General features: G+C 37.8%; 1 long non-coding RNA gene across 1 annotated transcript in view; it reads left to right on the forward strand.

Annotated features, from left to right (window-relative positions):
- Positions 1–18,300, forward strand: part of LOC116234991 (uncharacterized) — a 419,872-nt gene that overhangs the window by 295,445 nt on the left and 106,127 nt on the right. Inside the window, exon 10 of the long non-coding RNA XR_016468730.1 lies at positions 4,695–4,814. This is a non-coding gene — a long non-coding RNA (uncharacterized LOC116234991). The remainder of the gene's footprint in view (positions 1–4,694; positions 4,815–18,300) is intronic.

Genomic DNA, 18,300 nt, shown 5'->3' on the forward strand with positions numbered 1-18,300 from the left:
CAGCCCCCCTATAGAAACTGAAAGGTCACTCTGAGGTCTCCCTGGAGCCTACCAGTAGCTTGTACCTACTGCAGCCTTATTGCTTATTTTGATGTCAAAGCAAAATACAAGGTTGACATTGCACAGTTTAGATGTATATTTTATGTGAATGTTTTTTTTGTTGTTTTTTTTCCCCCTAAAATTCTTTAATAAGTTTCCATCAAAACCAGTGCAAAAGCTCTGCAGACCTTTGAGATCAGGCCAACAGGCTTGTAGCTTGAATGGACTGAAACTTCCAGGGAAAGATTGACTGGTAATTTCTATGTCCCCATCCTCCTCTACATTTTTTTTTTTCTTTTATTTGATCTATATATAAATAATGCTTTGCTGTTTGCTGATTTTGGGCTGCAGTAATCCAGTACTGTGATAGGATCTTAGGGAAAAGGTCAGTGAAATCAAGCGCCTCAAAGTGAACTAGTAAAGATTTAGGAATGCTGACTCGCAAATCCCCATAGAAAAACTGTGACAGTGAATAGTTTCAGGTAGAGAGAGAGAGAGAGAGAGAGAGAGAGAGAAGATGGATCTTTTTCCAAAAGGATGCGTTCTGCAGGAGATAGATAAAAACAGGTTGATATTCCATATCATAAACAGTGCCATCAATGACATTGTTGTCTGTCTGGGAGAAGTAAAAGAGGGAGTTTGTGGATTACTCTGGGTTAGGAAAATGCAGAAGACTGCAAAGTAAGTCATTTAGTTTAAATAGACTTTCTGTGGATCATATAAAGATGAAACGTGATTCCTCTGACTGATTGTTCTGGGGAGGACATCTTTCATGTTTTCAGATTCTTTAAGATGACAGCCATTTTGTTTTCTGCATTCCTAGATAATCTAGGTTGTAAGACATAAATATGTTGTGCTACGCCCTAGTGATCTTGCCTTTGTTCTGTTTCCTTTAAGATAAAAGTAATCGCTGTAGACTGAAGATGGTTTCCATTGCTTATGGCAATCACAACTTGAATAAGAACGTCTTAACATTCCTATTTAACATTTCTATTCACAACATGGGTGAGGAAAAGAAATATATGCATGAGGACATCTTTAATTTCAAAAGTCCTTGCAGTGAGTTTTACTTTTTATTCTTTGAATATTCTAGTCATTATTAGTAGGCTAAGACTTTGGTGAGAGTCACTGGTGTCACAGAGTTCAATAATCTGGCTGCTAGCAAAGATCAGGGCAGTGTTCTTCTCTTGGCCAGATTACAGCTGTGAATGAGGGTGGCTGGAATGAGGTGCCTGCGTCCTGATACTAGTTTTATAAAATCTATCAGATTAAAAGGATCAAGCCTTAGCCTTGTTAAAGCCAGGCATTTCCACTTGACTTGGATGTCTTTCAGCTGAGCTTTGAGAGGCATTTGAGAAAATCCAGGTTCAGTCTGAAAAAGCAGCTTCTAACCTTCATGTACGTCGTCTCCATCTGACAAGCAGTGACACTATACATTTTTTACCTTCAAAAATCCATTGGGAATGCTATCATTCTGATCTTATATCTGTTCTGACATAGGTATCTCCCAGTTTTGCCAGGGGAAATATATTTATTTCATGATTGATATCAAGGCTTTCTCATGTGTTATCTGCCTGAGGCTGACATTGTGTTATTCTTCTGTAGAGGCCTACATATTAGGGCTTGTAGGACTGTTCTCTGGAGTTTCTTGACTTAAAGCCTTAACATGGATTTACCAGCTGGTGTTAGCTGCTGCTTCTATGATGTTAGCTTTCCCTCAAAAAAAAAACAAAAAACAACAACAAAAAAAAAAACAGGAAGGATCAGATCCTGGTGCAATAGCAGTAGTAAACACAGCCTTTTACTTCTATCAGGAGGCAAAAATTAGGGTCAAGACATTGTATTGTAATTTCCTTGCTGTAACAAGCAACTACTCATGAAGGCTTGATTAACTCTGTAAACTGTGACCCGCCACTGATTCCAGGAAGGTCCCTCTTAAAGCCTGTTGGAGCTGCTGAAGATCTTGAGAAAGCAAACAAAAAGGCCTTTGAGGTATGTCCAGTCACCTACAAATGGGACCTAGAAATTTCCAGGTCGTGTTTTTGTCAGTATTTGTGCTCTTATATGCAGTGGATGAGAGTAGATCCTTCTCTGACAGCCTGGAGCGGATAAATCCATTGTCCACAGCATATGTCTCAGACTTTACTTAGACCTCAATCAGATAATTTTACTTTCACAGTTCTTGCAATTTTATAGAGCTGTTCCAGTGACATAAATACTTCCTGAAATTGTCATTGAACACTCTGTTACCGCCATGTTACCATGCATCAGCCAAGCAGAGCTGACTTTCGACTTCATCAACATCAGTTTTAACTGTTCTGTTTAGTTGGTACTTAGTTGTTGCTTTCCCTGTTCTTCCTGAAAGAGCAGCTAAGCCAACTCTAACTGCTTTGGATTTGATGTGGGCTCTAAGCAGACATGGACAGTTATTACAGCACACTTGACAGAGAGTAATGTTTGCAGCACAGTAGCTGGCCAGTTTTCTGGAGTTTTCCCTGTCACAAGGACTGTTCTAGGTCTTAGTGCTCACTGAGCAATGAATAGCTTGGAAGGCAAAAAAATCCCCATTTGTGTTGAGCAGTGGCTGACTGCTGCTTCAGTCTCAAAATCGCACAAGTTTTGTAAATGTGAGTGCAATCACTGAAATGTATAATCCAGTCTCAGTCAAATCAATCTCTTAATTCTTCTCCTACCGTAAATTGTTCTGGATAATTTTATGCTGCATTAAAATACCCTGGTAATTAATTTTTAATGCACTTAAATGTAACCTCTGTGATTTCACTAACAGTATGCTCTTCTTTATATCATAAGAGCACACTTGATCTACCTTCCTTATATACTTCATTGTCTTGGGTTCTTCTGGCATATCCTAAATTAGTTAATCACCAATGTGAGCTGTCAGTCTGTTTAATTTTTGTTCTTATGAAAATTTCCAATTCCCTAGCACTGCTCATTGTCTTCCTCTTAGACCCCTGCTGTTTCAGCTTTAGTGTTTTTGAAAGAATGCTTTTGATTTATATAAGGTCATTATAATTATCTCTCTATTTTCTGTTCTCCAGCATTTGTCTGTATTCTGAATAGCTTTGCCCATTTATCATTGTGTAAGATTCTGTTGTATTCATACAGTGCTGCAAGAAAACAATTTTTCTTCAGTTTTGCATGGCAGTGGGTGTAGATCAGAACACTGTCATAACATTGGTGATTGGAAACTTGAGACTATATCAAAGAGACTAAATATAGAAGTCACAGTCATTTCGTATGTTATTTCACTGACAGTAATGGAAGCTGAACCAAGCTTTTTAATGGAATTATTTGTAAGGAAAAAGTGGTTCATACAAGCTGCCTTGTTGAATTCATGTCTTGATTTACAAGACATAGCTCCAGTCATTTAGATGGATACTTTAAAATATTCTGAAGTATTGACACTGTTCTGAAGAAGTTCTCTATGCTGATATAAACCTCTGAAAATAATGAAACAATCACTGAATTAAAAGATTCCATTTTTTTTAGACCTGAGAGTAAATAGTAATGAGTAAGAGGATGAGTAGAACTTACAGTAAAGCGCTGTTTCTTTTGCAGTCTGTAAGAGTGTGTGGTTCAGGCCAGAATACTATTATTATTTGAAGATTTGTGAACTTAAAAAAGTCATGGACCATATGACATTATATGATAAATTCAGTTTAAATGATCTAAATTCTGAATATATTAGAATTATGGCAGTCTAGTGCCAGTCTTATAAATGAAATGAAACAACAGCGTAGAAAAAGATTAAAGAAAAAAATGTAAAAAGCTCTTCCCCTGTACTGGCCAAAGTTGGAGAAGGCAGTATGTTGTTATAACATGTAAATACATTGTGTGTTAAATGTGCAAATAAAATTTATTATACTGTTGGATACTTCCTTTTTTATTACTGGCTAAATTAAAAACTTTTTCATAGTAAGTTGGTAGATGAATATTTAGAGTCAGTTTTCTCCAATTAAAGAGTGAGTGACGTGGCAGTGCACAAACGAGCTGGTGCCCCATGCATGCATCAAGGCCATATAATACTGGTGCAATTTTAACTTGAGAGCTAAGAGAGAAACTCATTGCAATTTTGCCTTGTTGCCTGATATTTCATATGACATTTCAGAGCATTGCTTGTGATCCCCAAATGATACATTTCCAGTCCTCTGGGAGGAGTATGCCCTCCCAAGTGAAGATCAGCTGTGAAGCTTCTGTGTCACAGCCCAGACTGCTACACTGTGTGTGTTTGTGTGTCTGCAGCTGGACACTAAGCTTTTTCAGCCTCCTTTCATAGTATTTATGGCAGCTACAACAGCACTGGGAAGTGAGATGCCTTCGGCATGAACACCAGGATCACTGTGATGGGATAACAGATTATGGCACCCAACTGTTTTGCTGAATGCCCTCACAGCTCTGGGATCCAAGTTTCTTTTTACCCCAGTGGCTTTGTCTGCAATTGCAAATGCTATAAGAGGCTATACTCCAGTGACTTTAGAGAAAATGACCCTTACTTGAAGCTTACTTATTCCAAAACTGTTTTCTCTTTCTTGTTACCTATTTCTGTCTTTCCCTGTCAACACGTACATACATTTTTGACATTTTTTCTTCATTTCCTTCAGATACTAATGCTAACTCCTGTTTTTCTCTTACAGCTTTTTCTGTACTCATTCCACAGCTGAATCTCTTGGGCAGAGAAAGAACCTGTACCTGTGCCCCTTGCAACATGGCCTTGGGCAGTAGAATGCATCCCATATGGAACTTTATGACTTTAGGTAAGAAAGAAGTAATTAAAGCAGATGAATTTTAAGAGAACTGTTTATATGCAAATATATTAGTGGAAGTCTGTGATTCAGATGTCTCTGGGCTAAATTATGAAAAAAGTATTGCTCATTTAAAAATTCATTATAAAGAACATAAAATGAATTTCAAAATATGTTATGAAATAAGAACTCATGAAATCCCCCACTACTGTAAAGCAGTCTGAAGTACGACAGTATATTTTTTCTTTCTATTATTATCTCGAATTTTAATTATTTATTGATGTGTTGTTTTTTCCATCTTCAACTGCTTTTAGTAATTTTAGCTTTTACACCACCACTTTTAATGGTGGTGTTTTTGTTTTTTGTTTTTTTTTTTTTAATGTTAGAACTCACGGTATTTCCAATTTTATTTACTGCAAGTTCCTACTGGATTGATAATAGAAGCCATGTTTTGACTATTCTAGCAGAGAGATTACTTTTGCAATTCCCTATCTTGATCAAACAGTACAGATTGGGTATTATTAAAACCCCAAATTAATATTTCGCTATAATGTGGGCTCACTATTAAAATAAAAACATGAGTATACTATAAAAATCTTGATGTATAACTCTTACTGTAAATTATTGCTTGCATCAGAAACAGTGTTGCCAGCAGGAACAGGGAAGTGATTGTCCTCCTGTACTCAGCTCTGGTGAGGCTGCACCTTGAGTACTGTGTCCAGTTTTGGGCCCCTCAATGCATGAAAGACATTGAGGACCTGAAGCAGGTTCAAAGAAGGGCAACAAAGCTGGTGAGGGGTCTGGAGCACAGGCCTTATGAGGAGTGGCTGATGAAGCTGGGATTGTTCAGTCTGGAGAAGAGGAGGCTCAGGGGAGACCCTACTGCTCTCCTTAACTACCTGAAGGGAGGTTGTAGTGAGCTGGGGGTCAGCCTTTTCTCTCGTGTAACTGGTGATAGGACTAGAGGGAATGGCTTCAAGCTGCGCCAGGAGAGATTTAGGCTGGATGTTAGGAAATACTACTTTTCTGAAAGAGTGGTCAGGCAGTGGAATGGGCTGCCCAGGGAGGTGGTGGAGTCACCGACCCTGGAGGTGTTCAAGGAACGTTTGGACGTTGTGCTGAGGGACATGGCTTAGTGAGAACTATTGGTGATAGGTGGATGGTTGGACTGGATGAACTTGTAGATCTTTTCCAACCTTGGTGTTTCTGTGATTCTGTGATTCTATTGTTGTGTAGGCATGGAATGTACAAATTATGTTATTATGCAAAATACATTATTGCCAAATTAGTTTTTGTTCTAAGCAGACCGTGCTATTCTTGCTTATTTTGTCTTGCCATTTTCTAGAGATAGGAATACGTATCTTTTTTGGTATCTCTTTCTTTGTACGTACACATACATATATATTTGTACTTTTACCTGCTTTAGTTAAATCTTCAGCATTTTGTTTTTATTATATTCAGATCTGCTTCTCAGCTTTGCCTGAAGTTGTGTCTGTAAAATAGCTGTAGAGCTCTTTCCTCCATGTGTGTCAGTCAGAAAACTCCCCAGTACTGAGGAACTCCCAGCTAAGATGTGATTAGCAGATATTTTGCAAAATGAATTTATTTCTTTCACTGTTCTCTTTAAAACTTTCTTTGCGGTAACATCATGAAACCATATTCTTTTTGGAGTAAAGACTGCATGAGGGAAGGAGGTCTCTGATTAGAATTGGAGAAGACACTGAGATATAGTTAAGCGCTAAAAACGTGAAACTTAAAAACTGTGTGAAATATGTGTTGATGCCATTAAAACAGAATGTGGAATACTGGTGGACTCATCATGTGGAAATGTTTGCTAGGAAGCTGGAAAAGGATAGAAATAGAGATTAACAACTTCAGAGGACAACACTTAAGAGTTCTTACTGCTGACAAAGACTTGATGGCTTTTTTCAATTATAAAGCAGAAAACATAAAATCTTTCCTGGTTACTTTCTAGGTTGAATCAGTCCGGTGGGAGTGATGAGTTAACTCACAGAGTATTTACTGCTGCCATTCTACTTTATCAGTAACTAAAGCCCCAAAGTATCAGTGAAAGTACACCACTTAGCTTAGACATTACAGATTAATCTCTGAAATAATTCTAACAATTTTAATATGATTTGGTGCAAAGGCTGTATCAGTTATTCAAGAATTGCAAACTTCATCGAGATTTGTCGGGTGACATCTTCTTCTGTTGTTCCAGACTTACCTTGTCAGTAAGTAGTGGATGGTGACAACTGTCATAATATTTCAAGATCCTTTTTAGAGAACGGTGGATGTAACTTGTTAGAGGAGATATTATATAGCTACCAGTGTTCAAAAGTTAATGCATTTTTTTCTGTACATTTCTTAGGAAAGCACTAAATTTAGGGACACGTTTGTCAGTTTAATCTGAGGAAGAAAGAGACTAGCACAGTCCTGAAAGTTAAAGGACTGGTTTATGTTTTCTTCAAGATCATTCTCCAAATTTGCCAACATTGTTAAATTGACTTCTGTTGTTACAAAAACTAAATTATACTGAATAGTATCCAAGTAAACTACAGCCAATATTTTTCCACTGTTGTTGTGTCACAGCTTAATATTGATACAAAGATTTTTAGAGTTGCATTAGGTGAATTGATGGTCACGTGTGCTGAGAGTGATGGCTGAAATGCTTCATTCTGTGCATTTCAGCTCAGTTTAACTCTGTAGCCCTACCAGAATTAATTAGCCTCTTTGCTATAAGGCATCTTGCATTTAATTCATGTTCCATCACATGCATCTCAGAAAAATCATTCTGTTTGGTAGAGGAGCTGGATGTTTTACAGTGACTTACTTTTCTTCATTCTTTCCTCATCTACATACTTACACAAATACTGCTTGAATTAGGCTGTTAAAAGTTTCTGCATAAATCTTAATACCGTATCCTGCTCTCTTCCACAAGCTCAAAGTGAGTTACCTTCCCAGTGACATTGCTGAAGTAGGAATGTATGAGGACTGCTCCAAAAGTATGACCTCTGATATTATTATGTTGGCCTGTGACATCACAGGTAGATGTTGGTGGTATGGCAGTAGGGGTTGAACCTTCCTGCCAATATTCCATTACATTTTGTTGCCATATGGCAGATGACAAAAGAGGAACAGTCTGGCAGATGGTGTCTGACATGGAAATGTGTATGAATCAAACTGAATTCCTCCACGTAAAAAAAAAAGATACCTATTGACATTATTTGATACATATTGAACATTGAACATTTAGGGAGACCAGCCAGTGAATGTGTGCATGGTGAGATGATGGGTTGTACATTTCAACAGTGGTGACATCAGCAGTGGGTCATTTCCATGTGAGCCTGGCATGCAGGCTCTTTTCATGAATGATGAAAATATATAGCTGATGATGGTGACTATGTTGAAAAACAGAGTTTGATGGCTGAGAATTTGCTCTATCAAATAGTGTTATTTTTCTCTTTGTGTCTTGGGCATTGCTAGCGCCAAAATAGCGGTTCTTGAGGCTGACTGTTTACTAGTTCAAAATTCTTGGTGTGCTTCCCAAAAAAATGGCTGAATCTTTAGATACCTGGAGCTACAAAAGTCTGAGAACATTAAAGCTATGTGTGCATGCACGTACATCTGCATCTCTGTATGTCTATGTCTGTAATGTGTGTTTTGTTCTTATTGCTCTCAAGTAGAAGTGCTATAAAATTTTTAAGCAGCTGCCCTTTCTGATAGGTGCTACCTTGGGACTCATTCCATTGTTCATTGAAAGTCAATGACAAAGATCCCATTACCTTTAATCTTGCAGGATTGAGGCTTTAAATGAAATGACCAATCCTGCTGCGCTTTTTCCCGTGAATATTCACTTGAACTGCACCATGGTATTACTTTGGACTTCACTGACTTGTTTCTGCAATAGCTCTTCATAAATGTTTTGGATCAGTATTTGGTCAGGACCAGTGGATGTCCGTGGAAACATAAGTTTAGCAAACATTAGAGCAAAATTCTTAACAATGAATTTTAATTAATAAGCACAGTTATTCATACAAGGAATCTGATGCAGAGATGTTATGCAGCAAATGAAAATCCAGAGACAGATCATGTGATTCTTGGGTTCAGAAAAGTTCAGAAAAGTTTGGCGTTTGAACCCCAGATGCTTCTAAATAATGAACGGCTGGCATGCAGGCCACAGACCAGGAATTATTTGCCAGTGTAGGTAGGGGTATAAGGAATTTAGTCAGGCTGTTTGCTTACTTGTGCCATCCTGTCCTTCACAACAATCAGAAAATACTATCTGATTTTCTAAAAGACAAAATTTTACTTTCTAATTGTGGATGTTTGTATTTAGGGTACAGTTTTTGTCCATAGAAGTGGCAGAGTTACTTTGTGTCTTAGTAGAGACTGCTACTTTTCATTGGTTTTGATGTTACCCTTTTTACAAGAGCAAAATTTATTCAGACTGAAGTGCCTCTACAAGAATTCTACGTATGTCACACGCATTATGTTATTTCAGGAGGGAATAGAAAAGGAAATACTTTGCAGAATTGCTGTAGAAAACAATTTTTGTTCCATGCATTATTGCTTTATCTCTTCTACTTCATTATGGCAGTAGAACTGAATGCAAATGAGAAAAACGGACCAATCCAGATACCCATTTTGTGGGATTTAATTTAAGAATTGAATATCCAGCTTGAGTTTTTTTCTAGGCAATTTGCAAGTCAGATTATGTGAAAAATCCAGACAGTGTACATTTTTATCCTGGGCATAGGAGCATTTCAGCTTTCTCTCATTGTTGTTTTATGCAGAAAGTGGTGATAAAAGGCCTCTCACTTCAGGACTGTGGATATGACATTATCTACCTCCTCTGTGCCTCTGTCTCTCAAGGTTCTAGCAGAGTGATTTAGAAGTTCAGGGACATCTCTGTTCTTCTGATAACATGGGTTTTCTTTTGTTTTTCTTCTCTGACATCTTTTTCTTGCGGAATCTGACCTACAAATATGTTCACAGATGAGGGGCACCTTTTGAACTCTTTGCCAATATTTGTAACTTTTGTAATTAAGAAAATAATGCTTACTTTTAGGATAACCTTTTCTTGCCCCACATATTAGTCTTTTATACAAAGCAATAAAATCTTCTGTGAGAAATTGTTCTATACAGTGATTTATTTATTATTATTTATTTTTTTTTCACAGTGATTGTGTTTGTGAGCATGCACATACAGCTCTTTTATCTGATGGGATCATTTTTCAGCTCTGAGGCTGGATGAATTTTTATTTGAGTCTTCTCTTCTCTTGAGCTGGGAAAGTTGGGAGGAAGGCATTTGCATTTTAAGTAACTTTCACGAGTAAGGTTGATAGAGCAGTGAGCTCTAAAAGCGTAGGAAGGAGACAATCTTCATTTTGTCTTACGTCTTCTCCATCAGATATGTTATTACCCATCGTTCCTTTTTCTCTGTACTTACAACCCTTTTGGGAACATGTTTCTGGGATGTGAGAAGCCAGGCTTTCTCATCTGCTATTAGACACTAGGGCTGTTCCCAATATTCACAGTTCTGATCTTAATTCCCCATACTCTCATTTGTTTTCTGTGTTTTGATGCAAGACTGTAATGTTTTCTTCCAGGATTAACACTTGATCAACACCCACTAATTCTGTTAACTTTATACACACTCTCATGCCAATAATTCCTGCCCTTCCTTTGTTACCCTCTCGGGATGGCCTTCCCTCCACCCCCAACAGTTGCCTGAAGGAGCCATGCTGGTTGTATGTGAATGCCATCTGAAAGCAGGGAATCATAGGGTATCCTGCATCATTGGCTTATTCCATCCAGAGCACCTACAAGAAATCAGTCCTAGCATAATCCTAGCATAAAGAACAAGTGTGTTGTTTAAATGTTGTCTTGTGTAGTCTCCAAATGGTGAAAAGTATCCTTATTTTATTAACAGCTTTGGATTTAGGTATAACTGACAGGAACCTGTACCTAGAACAAGTCTTGCTAAATGCTCTGGAGGAAGAAGTCTATTAAATTGCATCCTGTTTTGGGTTCTTTGTGACAGAGTTTGCTTAGGTCTTATGGTAATTTAGTGGTGGTACATTAAATTTGCTTTTAATCCATTGAGGAAAGCCATAGCCAAATTGTTAACATAATACATACTGAAAGCAGATTATTTTACTCTTTGAATCTATTCATTCAGTGCTACAGAAAAAGTCTGTCTTTGGTTATTAAAGACGAATGTCAGCAGGAGTCAGTGGAAATAATTCCAGTGACTTCAATTGGATTAGTATCAGTTTCAGATGAAGTAATTATAGGAAATGACTGTGTATGTACTGCTGCTGAAATGCAAACTGAAAGAAATACCAAGCTTGGTTCATTTTGGTCAGAGACAGGCAAGTTAGATACCTTCCACAAACTAATTGAGAAATGAGTCTTTTTTAATGCATTCATAAAATGTTTCACACTTGCAGTGTTACTAAAATTAATGTTACTTTGAAGATGAGCTGTGCTGAGTCAGGACATAGTAAGCGTCGTTAGATCACACGGCTTTGTTGTCACACAGAAAACAAATCCATTACTGTATTGTAGGTATTTATTCCCATAATAATTTGCAGAAATGTTATAGCATTGTGGGAAATAGGATGTAATGGTAGAATAGCTGCCCACTTCATTTCAGACTGAGGTGGCTTGGACAGAGGAAGCCATCAGAAGTCTTGCAGAACAAGTAGTCACATTTTTTTCCCTTCCAGCAATAATACAGTGATTACATAGCTGTTAATGAATCTTGCAGAACATTTCCCTGTTTGGATTTTAAGTAGTAGAATTCCAGCTCAAGTAGATGCCTAGAGTTGTACAATTTGTTACAAGGGGAGCATCAGGCTACATCTGTGATTATTTCACATGCACAACTCAATTAAAAAAATAAGGAGAATAAGGTTTTAATATTGTTTAGGGAGGATTATGGCAGGACTTCATTAAGAATGAAGATTTCTTCAGGCCGAGTTCTGCACTTAAGCGAGATTTGATCAATAATACAGCTCTGCTTAGGCTTGATTCATTCAGCCTTTCATGTACTCATGGGATGGATGAACACAATGTTCCCTGGAATAAGAAATGGGCGGTCCTTCAATGTAAATTGTTGTTCCTTCTCCTTGGGGCTAAGCCCCAACATGCTTATTCGTACTATGGTTTATTATCCTTCTGTATGTTATGTAGTCTTGTAAGATAGGCTCTCAGTTTTTCACATCATCCCAGTGATCATTCACCTCATCTCATCTCAGTTCCTCTGTATTGCATAGGAGAAATCTAAATTACACCTTATATTTTTTATTGAGTTTTCCAATGTATCACAGACACAGGTCTGATCCTTATGCACCAAATTTTATCAAGATAATTTTGCAGTGTTTATACACAGCATAGCTCCCAAAGGCTGTGCAGGTGATGCAGCATACCCACCCTTGTTACTGTTGCCTGTACCAGACTGTTCTAAGATTAACTTCTGCATGAAAATGAATTTAACTATGCATGTTGCCCAGCATGGCATGGTTAAGTAAACATGGTACAGGGAAAAAATACACTTTTGAAAGACTTCTGAAGACATAAATAAATTGGTAGCAATGCCCTGAAGATGATATACACATTACCTAATGCAAACTATTAGTCCGTTAAGCTTGGTTTTCTGATGTAGGCACTAAGTCCTTTTGTCAAGATTTACAGAAAAAATGTTTTCTGTGAAAAAAACAGATTAGATTTACCTAAGTGGCCAAAGTTAAATCATTTTCAGTGAAGAGCTTTCACTGATTTCTGCTTTAAGAGTATTTTACAATTATAAACAACCCAGTAAAAACCAAAGAAATGCAGCTTGCACACTGAATTTAAGCATTTTGTTTTACCATTCTGGGTATTTCTGCTCTTTCTACTTTTCCTTTCCTTTGAATGCTTTTTTTTTTTTTTTTTTTTTTTTAGCTTTATTATCAGGATATATTGGTGCATTCAGCAATGCATGAAATATTTCAAAGATTTCTGAACACATTTTGGATTTTAATGAACTAGTTAGCTTTTTGCCAATGCATGCCTGTGTGTTCTTGCTGCTATGTAACCATCTCTAGTGACTAATTCATTCAAATGATTTTGGTTTTAGCTTTAAAATATTTGTATTTATTAGAAAATGGCATTGCAATGAAAATGGGTGGTGGTGAAGTTAAATTCTTTTTAGCCTGTTCTATTTTGAAAATGTCAACTCCATGAATCAGCATATCTGCTTAAGTGGGTTTTGTTTCAAATAATAAAGTAATGTTTAAGTAGAAAATGTTTCACCAGAGCAGACCACTGATGAACCAGTAGCCATGTTTATAAGAGAATATTCTCAGAAACTGTCCAAACCAAAAATAAATTAAGCATGAAAACGACGTATTTCACAAAGAAAAACTGGGACTAATTTGACTTCTCCTGGATTTCTGTCTGGATAGAATTCGGTGTGTTAGGAAGAGGATATATTGCTTTTACTTTTTGTATGTCTTAACTAGAGAAATACCTTTTGCTTTTTTCCAAAAATGCCTTGGCCTATTTGGCACAGCAGGTATGTCTGCTGATTGGCCAGTGCTTCTCTGACAATGGAGAAAATTCAGTCAATTCCCAAGTGCAAACAGACATCTATTTTCACTGCTTACAACAAAACAAATCACTGCTGGCTATAGCAGAATGATACTGAGCCTCAGGCAGGCACAGACAGGCTTACTTCAATGCCTTTGTGGAGGGGGTGAAAAAAAACAGATTCTATCAGAGAAGTGAATTTGCAAACAAAAGTTACTTTGTCAATGTTATAAGCCAATGGCATTTTCTGTCACCTTGTTCCTACTAGTTTATATCTCCTGTGCACATTTTATCATGTTCCAAAGTTATTCTTTAATAATTTTATCTTCTATGTACTTTTTTCAATCTCAAATGTCAGCTACAGATCATCAGTTAGATTTCTTTCTAAATTAAAATTTAATTTCTAACTCCTCCTTTTATTTATAGTTTACTATCTCCAGCACAGGGAATACAGATCCAAGGTTTTAATCTGTTGTTTTTCATAGTGTCCAGTAGTAATTAGAGGCACCACGCAGGTTTAAAAGTGCACCATATTTAATTACTAAATGTAGTACTTTTGAAACTTTGTTAAACTGTTCAATTTTGGAAGCAAATACCATAACTGAAAAAGTAGGCTATAGAGATATTGATTATCTCCATTTAAGGTACAGACCAAACAGTGTATGTAGCTACACATACGTGTGTGTGTGGATATATGAACACACTTCTTGCTGGAATATATTCAGAACCTTTTAAACTTCTTGTAACTCTGTCCAAATGGACTTGGTGAGATAGAATTTTCATTGTACTTTCTTTTCCTCCTGCGAACTATTTTTGTTCTTTTAAAATATTTCAGACAGTTTCAGCTGGTTTTTATAAGGTAGGTGAAGGAAGATGCCTCTTTTAGAAAAAAAAAAAAAGCGTTAACATAATTTCAAGATATTTTAGGAAACTTTTGCATTTTTTTATGTTTTTAAGAAGACTTTTTTAGAAGGCGTATGCTATATTAATGAAAATATCTGCCTCAATATGGTAAGCAATTATAAAAGTCAGAGTTCAACATATGTGTCAGCACAGATTGAAAGCTTCAAAGGTCCTGCTTTGCTGCTCAGGCTGTGCCCCTGGCGTTCACAGTGCCAGTCTGTGTGCACATAAGCACTAAGCCACTCTGCACGTGCTGCCTTCTCCTTTCTCTGGGGCCTGACTAGATGGCACAGATGCCACCCCCATGGAGTAAATCAAGCTCATCTTGTAATTGCTGTCCCCAGCTGCTCTTGTGTATGTCTTGCATGCTGTCAGCAACACTTGTGCTGGTGATCAAGCTGAGCAGATTTGAACATGGCAAGTCTGATTTGAATGTAGAATGGCCTGGAGCCAGAGCAAGGACAGAGAAGGAATATGTGGGGTAACACTGACCCTCAGTTCTAGTGTCACCAAGCAGAAGAGAGAAGAAACAGTGACTTGTTTGCTAAGTATGGACTTTGAACTGAGGTTATAGGAGCGTCAGGCAAAGAAGCAGAGCTTCTGCTGCATTCAAGGACTTTGGGATGGAATTAGCAGTAAGGCCATGGTTTATGTCAAAAACGAGGAGTTGGTGACATGTAGCAGGAACACACGCGACTGAGAGGAAACTTCATTAAGAATGTGTAAAGTCTAAAGGTTAAATTAAATAGATGTAAGCTGATAATGAGCTTGAGAGAGAGAATGTGACATAAACTTACCAAAGAAAATAACCAGATAAACTTGGAACAGGAGCCAGAAAGGAAGACATGAGGCTGATGTCTTTTAGGAGGGATGGGGACAGGCAGCCTTCCTCCTGTACTCTCAGAAGTATCTGCAACTCACCTGTCGGGCAGCTGCCCTGAAATTTCTCTAGGAGGCCAAAGAAGTTCACAGAACCACACTGAATCACAGAATGGCCCATGTTGGAAGGGACCTCGAGGATCACGAATCTCCAAGCCTCCTGCCACATGCAGAGCCACCAACCTCCTCATTTAATACTAGACCAGGCTGCCCAGGGCCCCATCCAACTGGTCTTGAACACCTCTAGGGATGGAACATCCACAACATCTCTGGGCAGCCTGTTCCAGCACCTCCCCACTCTCTCTGTAAAGAACTTCCCCCTGACATCCAACCTAAATCTCCCCTCCCTCAACTTAAAACCATTTCCCCTCGTCCTGCAGTTATCTACTCTTTCAAAGAGTTGATTCCCCTCCTCTTTGTAGGCTCCCTTTAGGTACTGAAAGGCTGCAATGAGGTCACCCCACAGCCTTCTTTTCTCCAGGCTGAACAAGCCCAACTCCCTCAGCCTGTCTTCATAGGGAAGGTGCTCCAGCCCCCTGATCATCTTTGTGGCTCTACTCTGGACCCTCTCCAACAGATTTGTGTCTTTCTTGTACTGGGGGCTGCAGAGCTGGACACGGTACTCCAGATGGGGCCTCACAAGAGCAGAAAAGAGGGACAATCACCTCCCTGTCCCTGCTGGCCACCCCTCTTCTGATGGAGTCCAGAATACCAATTGCTTACTGAGCTGCAAGAGCACACTGCAGACTCATGTTAAGCTTTTTGTCCATCAGGGCTCCTAGGTCCTTCTCAGCAGAGCTACTCTCAAGGACTGAGTTCATCACTATTGAGCCAGTCAGTCTTAATGCTTCTTGAAACTGTGCCTTTGAATTGTTTTATGTTTTTGTTTGTTTGCTTTTTTGTTTCTTCACTATAGCTTGGAAAACTTGCATTTGATATTTCTAATACCACATTCTGAAGAACAGGAAATCAAAATAAATCCTAGAAAGAGATTTATCTGTTGAGTGGGAAATGATGTTGGATGTTTAACGTAACACCTTTAATATGTTTGTGTGGTAGCAAGAGATAGCCAGTCAATGCGTAATAATTATTTTCCAGTTTGTGTTAGCACAGTCTTGTATTCTCACAGTTGTAATTAATGTCACCATTGAGATGAAATTGTGAGAAGGCTATGCTAGGCAATTAAAATGGTAATAGGACTTCAAGATCTGTTTGTGACCATATTGATTTGCTTAATGGAAACCTTCTCCATGACCTTTTCAAAGCACATACTGTACTTCACTTTTTATAGATAAATCTTGTGAAACATTATTTTAAATTGTCACACAGTAAGCTTGTAGAATTTTACAAATTGCCCAAAAGATGATAAAAATGACTGTGATTTTGTGATAAAGAGCTTTAGAGCACTGCCAGCAGATCATGAAATGTGCCTCTAACAGTCTACTGGGAGTGCCCTATGGCAGAGTGAAAATTGCAGTGGAGCAATTAGGAAAAGGAAGATGTCTTGTATTAAGACACAGGTTTTTGTTGTGGTGGAATACATGTTTAAGAAGTGTTATATAGTTGTAGCTATGAAATAAAATTTAGAATGTGAGAAATCTGTAGTTGATATAGTATAAAATTTGGAGTAAAGTGATCTGAATTTGGAAGAATGCAAACTATAGCTGAGTCTTCTAAATGAGAAAACTTCAGGAACTGGTTTTTCCTCAGAGGCATTCATTTAGATATCAGACAAGAACCTAAATCAAACTGGAGCCCAACTCCTCTCAAGCTTTACAAATCTGAGCCTTCAGATAGAATCATATGAGTAAGGTGTAATGGGATTTGAAATTTCTAGAGGGAGAACAGTACTTGGGGAATAGATTGTAAAAGTAAATTTTAATGGTGGTGGAAAAAAAAAAGGACGTTAAATCTCATAATGGTAGGAAATTAATGTGATTTTAAAAAATAAAGGGAAAATAGTGACTCAGACTAGACAATTGCTGATCTAGAATTGTTTTACTGAGTCCATTTCAACAGGTAGTTTTCCAACATGTTCACATTAGCTTCCATATTACATGACAAAATACTTGCTAGATTTAGTGTTATGCTAAACCTTGTCAGCATATTAAAATGAAGAGCAAGCAAAAATGGTGTTCTCACCATTCATTATTAGGCACAAGCACTGAATCTCATAAAGATTTCTCAAATAATGTATTTACAACACTGAAGATTTTCTCCTTCTACTACTTTCCACCTTCTGTGGATTCAATCTAACCAATAAAACAGATGTGTAACACTATTAGACGCAGTGATTCAAGATGGTAATATTTCCAAGCCTTGGCTTTGCATTCAAAGGGAAACCTGGGTTGTTGTAGCTGCTCTCCATCCATTTATGTACCCTCTTTGTAGTTCATTCTACCTCAGTGGCCACAATTCATTGACAGTTCTCAACAAGCATGAAGTATTCCAAAGTATGCTTTGTAGAGAGTTGCTGCTTTTCCTCTAGATGTGTGGTGTTCAGACTTCACTTGGTGACTGTTGATTCCCAGAGGCACTGCCAGTCACCTCAGCAGGTCTGTTTGAGGTGATCTGATAGAATCTATATTTTAGGTCAGTACTGCAGGATTTTTGTACATGCAACCTCTCACTAAAATTGGGTAGTGACCAGGCTGGGTGCCCCATTTTCACTCGAGTAGAACTCTATTAAAGTATTAACTTCTGTTTTGAGAATTCATGTGTGAAGACAGATTTTTCTCTCCAATATTCACAAGTTCGAAAGAACAAAATATTTGCATTTCCCCCCAGCAAACAGCTTGTCCGCTTGTAATGACAGTTTTCCATCTGCAAGAACTGCCTTTTTGATTCCACAAACCACCTGAGGTGAAAATGTAACTGACTTGCTTTTCTGTAAAACTGCCAAAAGTGAAATCATTTTGCCTGCAGCAAGAAAGGTTTTCATGCTGCTATATGCTCCTAGTTTTCGAAAAACTATGTACTTGTGATTTGAACAGAAAAGAAGAATATCTCTGCAAATTAACCTATTCTTTTGCGACACAAGATGATACTTTTATTTTTAAGTTGAGGTTTCATATTCACTGGAGAAAGTTGTAGTTAGTCAAATTAGGCCTTCTCAATAGTAAATACAGGCTTCTAAGTC

Source organism: Phasianus colchicus, chromosome 8 (genome assembly GCF_987193195.1).
Source record: "Phasianus colchicus chromosome 8, bPhaCol1.hap1.1, whole genome shotgun sequence".
NCBI classification, from domain to species: domain Eukaryota; kingdom Metazoa; phylum Chordata; class Aves; order Galliformes; family Phasianidae; genus Phasianus; species Phasianus colchicus.